Source organism: Gobio gobio (assembly GCF_949357685.1).
Source record: "Gobio gobio genome assembly, chromosome: 2".
NCBI lineage: Eukaryota > Metazoa > Chordata > Actinopteri > Cypriniformes > Gobionidae > Gobio > Gobio gobio.
In genome coordinates this window covers 29,118,039-29,127,033 of record NC_137098.1, presented here as the reverse complement: position 1 = coordinate 29,127,033, position 8,995 = coordinate 29,118,039, and the positions used below count along the sequence as shown (strand labels likewise).

The 8,995-nt window shown below is 40.2% G+C and overlaps 1 long non-coding RNA gene across 1 annotated transcript; it reads right to left on the bottom strand.

Annotated features, from left to right (window-relative positions):
* Positions 1 to 3,139: 3,139 nt before the first annotated feature.
* Positions 3,140 to 5,634, bottom strand: LOC307139029. The gene is made up of 5 exons (XR_013818084.1): positions 5,543 to 5,634; positions 4,764 to 4,841; positions 4,491 to 4,613; positions 3,806 to 3,939; positions 3,140 to 3,221 (listed from the first exon to the last, which is right to left on the bottom strand). It is a non-coding gene; the product is annotated as an uncharacterized lncRNA (long non-coding RNA).
* Positions 5,635 to 8,995: the final 3,361 nt, after the last annotated feature.

Genomic DNA, 8,995 nt, shown 5'->3' with positions numbered 1-8,995 from the left:
GTATTTTCTGTCGTTATTGATCAGATTATGTTCAGTCACTGCATTATATCTTTCATTTCCACTCAGGCTTCGCTTTTCTTTGCTTTCTAAATCAACACACCTTGCTAATAGGGCGATTAAACACTGTCACGTGACGTGCTATAGACCTTTTAAACAGTTATTCATATTTAATAATAACAACTAGTGTAGTTCCAACGTGGCATTTGTAGTAGAAGCACAATAAAAACAACCTTAGTTGTAATGTGATGATTGTTGTAAATAGACTATATCCACAACACTTACCATGCTTTTTAATGCCTTTTAATGTAAAATCCAAATATTGTGATGTAAATAGTACTTTGTCCTGTATATAATGTATCTGTTATATATTATGACTTTTTCTCTTTTTTTTTTTAACCTGAAACGACCAAAAGGGCCTTTCGGACTCAGTCAGCCCATTCTTGTTCATGGAAAAGTAATGGAGAAGACCGAAAGCAGCAACAGCAAATATTTGCAATGGTAAGTATGTGTTGGTTTGAACTCTTTATCAAGCATTTGTTATTTCTTAAACATATTCTTACAAACCCCATGGCTCAATCAGTGAGAACATGTTCTCAAAGTCTTAATAATTCACAAGATTTAACAAACTGTCAAATTCATATGATACTCGTACATATTTGTACAAATACTCATACATAATCCTGCAGCTTTTACTCCGACTCCTGCCATTGGCTACAGCCTCAATTCCTGTACATATTTATCATGATTTTTGTAAATCAGTTGCGCCCCTTCTTGGAAAGCAGTCCCAGAAAGAAAAGTTTATATTAGGTCCAATGTATTCTTTAAAATGATTACAAATTGGGCCATTGGGGAGGTCTCTTCACACCTCATGACCTACCTCTGTTTGCAAGAGCGGAAATGCTCACATAACATCAGATATTCAATTATTTTGTCATCAGTTGCACTGCTGATAACGTCCTGTTTGCATGTAAATAATTTACGTGATCAAAAGATTAAGTGAATAATCAACATTTTTAAACAAATTCATATGTGCTATTAAAAATATACTTTTAATAATGGAAATGCACACCTATCAGTGAACTTGTTTCATAAATGTATTTAACATTTAATTATGCAACACTTTTTACAGAAGGAAATCCTACAGTTATGTAAAGGGACAACAACAACATCATCATCATGTCCTGTCCTGGGCACACTGGGCAACATGTGTCCTCCAACATATTCGATCTATGGCCACGTTCTTCACATCTTCTCATGGAACACCTGCATTCTTCAGGTCTTCACGAAACATCTGTCTCATGTCTTCCTTGGTCTTCCCTGTCTCCTGCGTCTTCCTGGTGGTGTCCACTTCATAACTGTTTTGGGGTGTTGGTGTTTGGGCATGCGTAGGATATGTCCAGTGAGGTGCACCCTTTGCTATGTCACAGTTTCTCAAAGTCTTCACGTGGAGTACCACTCCTCCTCATGATCTCTTCGATATATGCAGAACCAATATTCATAAACTGTACTTGATGTCTGCTTATGCCTTTATCAAAAAAGCATCAGTGCTCATCAGGAGTTTTAGTAAAGGACATATTTATTGCCATCGACTTCATGATGCTATATTCCAATGTATATATCTGCATTTGTATATTTGCATATATATGCATTTGTATAACAGTGTTTGTTTGAACAAATGAAGATAGTGAGAGTGAACACCTTTTGAAATCAATATGTATTCATTAAACCTTTTATTACAGTGGGATAGTATTCACTATAGTAAATGTCCACCATAACTAAATACATGGTATCATTATATCACTACCTTGCTAATGTAAATGTAACATGAATGTATTTTATTAAAGCATTTTCTTACTGAAAATGGTTAACATTTATAATAATCATTAACTATTTGAATTGGCCTTTCATTTAGTTACAATAGAAGTGAACAATAATCACAAGGATATAGTTTATATAGTTTTAAAGTTGAGAATGTAAAATGTTCTTAATGTTTTTGCCTTAAAGGCAAGAAACCAATATATTTTCAGATAAAGTTTAACCTCATTTCTTTTATTTGTACCGCAGCATGGTTATTTTATACTGTTGTGCAGTAGTTTGGCCGCTACATTTGTATTTAAACTGTTTGACATTAAATATTGGAATATGCTTACAAAATTGTGTGCATTCATTATGCTTTTGTTACATTTATTTTAATTCCAAGAGTTCAGATGGTGAACGATGGCATAAAGTGATCGTTCACCATCTGAACTCTTGGAATTAAAATTTGAAAGAAATGTAATATAATTATTAATATTTATTTTCTTTTATGGATAAACACCCATAAATATAATGGATGAACCCACAACAACTTGCCATTATCCAGTTTCCAGTGTAAACAAAAACTATTTAGATTTACACTTCACTATTATTATTAAATATAGGACAATGCACCATTAAGTAAAATAACAAAAGAGACATTGCCAAAATTGTATGTATTTTCACGTACCTGACATCGGTAATGTGCATACTTTAATTTTTATTGCAGTAGTAGATGTACCGGATTTATCAACATGGATCATCGTCAGTTAAGCTTGAAGTGTTTGAAATCCTTCCCTTTATTTCACTGAAAACTGGCGTATTGTCACAGCATGCAAATACAACTTTTTGGTGCATTGTTGTACCAAATATAATATAACCAGATGAAAAATGTTTATGTTTCAAGTAAAATAATATTGTTAATTACTTTGATAACCTAAATCAACTCATAAAATGTGTATTTACTTTAAAAACACCATACACAATATTCACCATACTTTATCACTCAACTCTTTATTGGAGGATACAGTATACAGTTGATAAAGTAGCATAAAGAAAAATTAGATTCAAGATAAATAAAAATGGGTCTTCAAAAATACATTAACATCATATTAATCCATTCACAGCTGCTGAAGCCACACAAATGAGTGCCACAGAATCCCATCCAGTCAACTATGATACAGAAAACAGATTTGATATTGTGTTGAAAAATAATGATACATTATCACAGCTAGACTGGTTTCTTGCTCTTCCCTCTATCATGTTCATGTTCTATCCTGTTCTTCTTCTTCTAAACAGTTTGCCCACTTGTACCCTACAGTGTATAACTGATAAACAGATGATGTGGTCACTGATGTGGTGTAGCCTTTTCTCAACCAGAGGAAGAAGTTGTAACATCCCATTGTCAGGCATTCTCCAGTCCTGGTCTAAAAGTAAAAGAAAAAACACAATTCAAATTAAGTTTAATGTAGTCAGGTTAGCATATGTTCTGCATGATTTAAGCAGTGGTTGGCTACTCTGGGCCTCAGCATCCATTGTCCTGCAGATTTAGCTCCAACCTCAAACCCACCTGCCTATAATTATCTATAAGTAAACCTGAAGACTTTAGTTACAAATTCCAGGCATGCTCGATTAGTCTTGGAGGTAAACTCTCCATTTCAAAAGGCCCAGATTTGCCCATTCCTAATTTAAATTTACAAAGCCGCAGTCAGTACATTATATAATATACACATTGAAGCATTATGTATATAATATTGCAGCACATTATATTAGCCAAGTACTGACAAAAAATATTTTACCCATATCAACAGCAACCTTTTAAACAGCAGATCTTTAAAAATATATTTTAGAAAGGCATGGTCTCTTCTTAGCCTTTGCCAGTGATGCTAGATTTCTTTTAAGACAACATACTCTTCTGTCACTTGTTTCAAGAGCATCACTTGTGATAGCCTGCACAATGTAAAATTGTTAAAATAAGGCAATACAATAGGTACAGAGGCACAAGACTTACCATGCTTATGAAGCACCCATGGCCATGCATAGTTCTCAGAGACTGGAGTTTTTGCCTCTTGTATTCCTCCTTGGCTGCACATTAGTCTTTTCCTGTAGAATCTTCTGAAGTGTGTGCCTTCTCTTGCTATCCATCTTAACACACAAATGCAATGTGTTTTAGTCTGGGGAGTATAAAGCCTTGTTTCAAGCCAAAAAACTAACCAGATATTTCACATAATTCAAAGAACATTTACTATTTGATTCCTAATATATGCCACAACTCATTATCTTCCAAAGCTACACAGAACCACCCATGGTCTACAAAACAATAGAGAAATACCTGGAGTTTATACCAACTAAATGCTTTTTTTAACCCTTCAATACATGTCTGCTTTTATCTAAGACAAACAGACGGTGCCATTTTTAAGAATTGAAGGCCAAAAGTGTTCCAGCCTTTAGGCTAAAAGGCAATCATTTTAATAATAATTGTATCAAAAAGGGAAACAAATATTTACCATTTTAGATAAATCCAAGATACAGAACCTAATTTGCTCATTTTAGGAGTTATAAAAAGATTTAGACATGAATAATGGTGTGTATTTTATCAGAGTATAGAAAGAATGATCACAGCTGTCCTTTGAGAGATCAACATCAAATTCTGTACTACATATTAAAGCAAGACAATACATCAATACAAGACATACCAATGGACTTGCGCACTTTTCTGTCGTCTTTGGGCACAAGATGGCCATGTTCCTTCCTCACCCTAAACAAAGGACTTATTCGATTAGCTTGCTTCGATATAAGGGTCTGGTCTTTCTTCTCTGCTGTAAAACAAGAAAGTCTCACTTACTTTATGTGCAATTACTATTGTTTTTGAAAAATATACATTAAGACAGTTACAATAAAATGAATTTACATACAATTCAGGGGAGCATTTCATGAGTAAATACTGATATACTAAAAATATTATTTACCTGATTACGGCAAGATTCACTACAACTAACTAGTAGCTCTTGTGAGGGTTGGCTCATAAAAGTAATCTGCAAGTAATCCTGCAAAACAGAAAGAAAGGAAATTTCATTACATTGCATGCAAGTTGTGATTTCATACATAACTGTTTCTTTCTTTAAAAAGTGTTGCATAATTAAATGTTAAATACATTTATGAAACAAGTTCACTGATAGGTGTGCATTTCCATTATTAAAAGTATATTTTTAGTAGCACATATGAATTTGTTTAAAAATGTTGATTATTTACTTGATCTTTTGATCACGTAAATTATTTACATGCAAACAGGACGTTATCAGCAGTGCAACTGATGACAAAATAATTGAATATCTGATGTTATGTGAGCATTTCCGCTCTTGCAAACAGAGGTAGGTCATGAGGTGTGAAGAGACCTCCCCAATGGCCCAATTTGTAATCATTTTAAAGAATACATTGGACCTAATATAAACTTTTCTTTCTGGGACTGCTTTCCAAGAAGGGGCGCAACTGATTTACAAAAATCATGATAAATATGTACAGGAATTGAGGCTGTAGCCAATGGCAGGAGTCGGAGTAAAAGCTGCAGGATTATGTATGAGTATTTGTACAAATATGTACGAGTATCATATGAATGACAACTTGTTAAATCTTGTGAATTATTAAGACTTTGAGAACATGTTCTCACTGATTGAGCCATGGGGTTTGTAAGAATATGTTTAAGAAACAACAAATGCTTGATAAAGAGTTCAAACCAACACATACTTACCATTGCAAATATTTGCTGTTGCTGCTTTCGGTCTTCTCCATTACTTTTCCATGAACAAGAATGGGCTGACTGAGTCCGAAAGGCCCTTTTGGTCGTTTCAGGTTAAAAAAAAAAAAAGAGAAAAAGTCATAATATATCACAGATACATTATATACAGGACAAAGTACTATTTACATCACAATATTTGGATTTTACATTAAAAGGCATTAAAAAGCATGGTAAGTGTTGTGGATACTGTCTATTTACAACAATCATCACATTACAACTAAGGTTGTTTTTATTGTGCTTCTACTACAAATGCCACGTTGAAACTACACTAGTTGTTATTATTAAATATGAATAACTGTTTAAAAGGTCTATAGCACGTCACGTGACAGTGTTTAATCGCCCTATTAGCAAGGTGTGTTGATTTAGAAAGCAAAGAAAAGCGAAGCCTGAGTGGAAATGAAAGATATAATGCAGTGACTGAACATAATCTGATCAATAACGACAGAAAATACTTTATATCAAATATTCATGGCTACTCACCAACATGTGGCCCACGTGCACTGATGCCAAACATCGCGATGTATTCTGAATGAGACTTCTTCAGCGAGATTTCATACCGATAGAATACCGGCAAAGGTTTCCCATTGAAAGCAATGGAGTTCCCAGTTCGTCTATAGACTGACGCCGAGGGGTATGGCCGTACCTGTGGCGTCTTCAATATGACGCCGGGGTGCGGAGGGAAACGCAGATCGCTTTTGGGTCTTTTCTTCACACAAATCAATCGTTTGGCCTCGGAACAGTTGGAATACTTGACATTTTTCAATAAAGTGTGCATGTTGTCTGTTATATTCTGTGTTTTATATCATATAACGCAAATGGGTAGGTTAAGGGGCGGGGTTGGGCTACTTTCAAACGTGTCTGAATAGCGTAAATACAAATCAATAAATGTAAATAAAATAATGCTGGCTGATTAAATTGAGAATCATACTCCAACATGTCATAATGGAAAAATTATAACCCAATAAATAGTTACATCATGATAGCATTCACATGCCCAACACGTCTGTGTATGACGCCAAAGGTGTCTCATTGGAATCACTGCAGTACCCTTAACGTCGAAAAATGCCTTTCAAGGGGTACCCTGTACGTAAAAAAGTGACGACGAGGGGTCCTGACCAAGCGTCAATATGTGACGAGTGGGAGTGAGACTGTGTTGCAGGACAACGTGAGAGTTGGCCGGCCTGAATTCTAGGCACGATTCGTCGACCGAGAGTGCATGCAGGTCCCCTACCCTCTTGATTGAAGGAATCAGGAGTAACTGTCTTCATGGACAGGATTTTTAGCTCAACAGACTGCAAAGGTTCAAATGGAGGACCCTGAAGTGCTCTGAGCACCAGGGCTAAGTCCCAAGAGGGTAACGAGGTAGAACGAGGAGGATTTAGTCTCCTCGCACCTCTGAGGAACCTGACGATTAAGTCGTGCTTACCTAAGGAATTACCGTCTACTGCATCGTGATACGCCGCTATTGCTGCGATGTATACTTTGAGGGTGGAGCGAGACAGCCTTCGCTCCAGCCCATCCTGCAGGAAGGAAAGCACAACGTTAATCGAACACCTTCGGGGGTCTTCCCGGTGGGAAGAGCACCACTCGACGAACAGGTTCCACTTCAGAGAGTAGAGGCGCCTCATAGATGGGGCTCTAGCTGAAGCAATGGTGTTTACCACTACTTGTGGTAGGCCACCTAGAACCTCCGCGTCCCATCCAGGGACCAGACATGGAGATTCCAGAGGTCTGGACGCGGGTGCCATAGAGTGCCCTGCCCCTGAGAAAGCAGGTCCTTCCTCAGGGGGATCGGCCAGGGAGGGGCTGTCGCGAGGAGTGTGAGTTCTGGGAACCAGAACCTCCCTGACCTTGCACAGTGTCTGTGCGAGAAGGCTCACTGGGGGAAAGCATATTTGCGTAGGTCCCGGGGCCAGCTGTGCACCAGTGCATCTGTGCCTAAGGTACCTCCGGTCAGGGAGTAGTACCACTGGCAATGGGTCGAGTCCGGAGAAGCGAACAGGTCTACCTGTGCAACTCCGAAGTGGTCCCATATCAGCTGGACGCTCCGGGGGTGGAGTCGCCATTTGCCCGGAGGTGTCGACTGGCGAGAGAGCTCGTCGGCTGTCTGGTTCAGCGCACCTGGGATGTGAATGGCACGAAGTGACCTCACAAACTTCTGACTCCACAGGAGGAGATGGCAGGCGAGCCGGAGCATGCAACGGGAGCGTAGACCACCCTGACGGTTGATGTACGCAGCGGCCGCAGTGCTGTCCGAATGGACCAGTACGTGCTTGCCCGAAGCGACTTCTTGAACCGGGCCAGGGCAAGACGTACCGCCAGTAACTCTAGGCAATTGATATGCCAACGCAGTTGGGGCCCCGTCCACAGACCCAAAACTGCGTGCCCGTTGTACGTGGCCCCCCAGCCCGTGGATGAGGCATCCGTGAAGACCACAGCATGCCTCGACACCTGTTCTAGGGACACTCCGGCCCGGAGAAACGAGGGGTCTGACCACGGACTGAAGGTTTGGCGACAGTAAGGAGTAACTAAGACCTGGTACTGACCGTTCTGCCACGCCCATCTCGGGACTCGGTCGTGCAACCAGCGTTGAAGCGGTCTCATATGAAGAAATCAGAGCGGCGTTACTGCGGCTGCAGATGCCATATGCCCCAGGAGCCTCTAAAAGAATTTCAGTGGGACCGCTGTCCTGCCTTTGAACGTATTCAACCAGTTCAACACTGACCGGACGCGCTCTGGAGTGAGGTGCACTGTCCGGCTGACCGAAACCAGCTCCATACCGAGATAAGAGATCCTCTGTGCGGGGCAGAGTTTGCTCTTCTCTCGGTTGACCCGAAGTCCCAACGGGCTGAGGTGACTGAGCACCATGTCCCTGTGTTCGCACAACTGCTCCCGAGACTGGGCGATTATAAGCCAGTCGTCGCGATAGTTGAGTAAGCGTACGCCGCGTTCTCTGAGCGGAACAATGGCTGCCTCGACGACTTCGTGAAGACGCGAGGCGACAGGGACAGCCCGAAGGGCAAGACTTTGTACTGATATGCCTTCCCCTCGAACGCAAAGCGTAGGAACGGTCTGTGTCGAGGAAGGATAGAGACATGAAAGTACGCGTCCTTCAGGTCGATCGCTGCGAACCAATCTCGGGGACGGATGCATTGGAAAATGTGTTTCTGCGTTAACATTTTGAACGGGAGCTTGTGCAGGGCCCGATTCAGAATGTGCAGGTCCAAGATTGGCCTTAACCCACCCCCTTTCTTGGGTACAATGAAGTAGGGGCTGTAGAACCCCGACCTCATATCGGCAGGAGGAACCGGCTCGATCGCGCCCTCGCCAGCAGGGCGTCGATCTCGGACCGCAAGACATGGGCATCGCTGCTCCGCACGGAGGTGAAGAGGATGCCCCTGTACT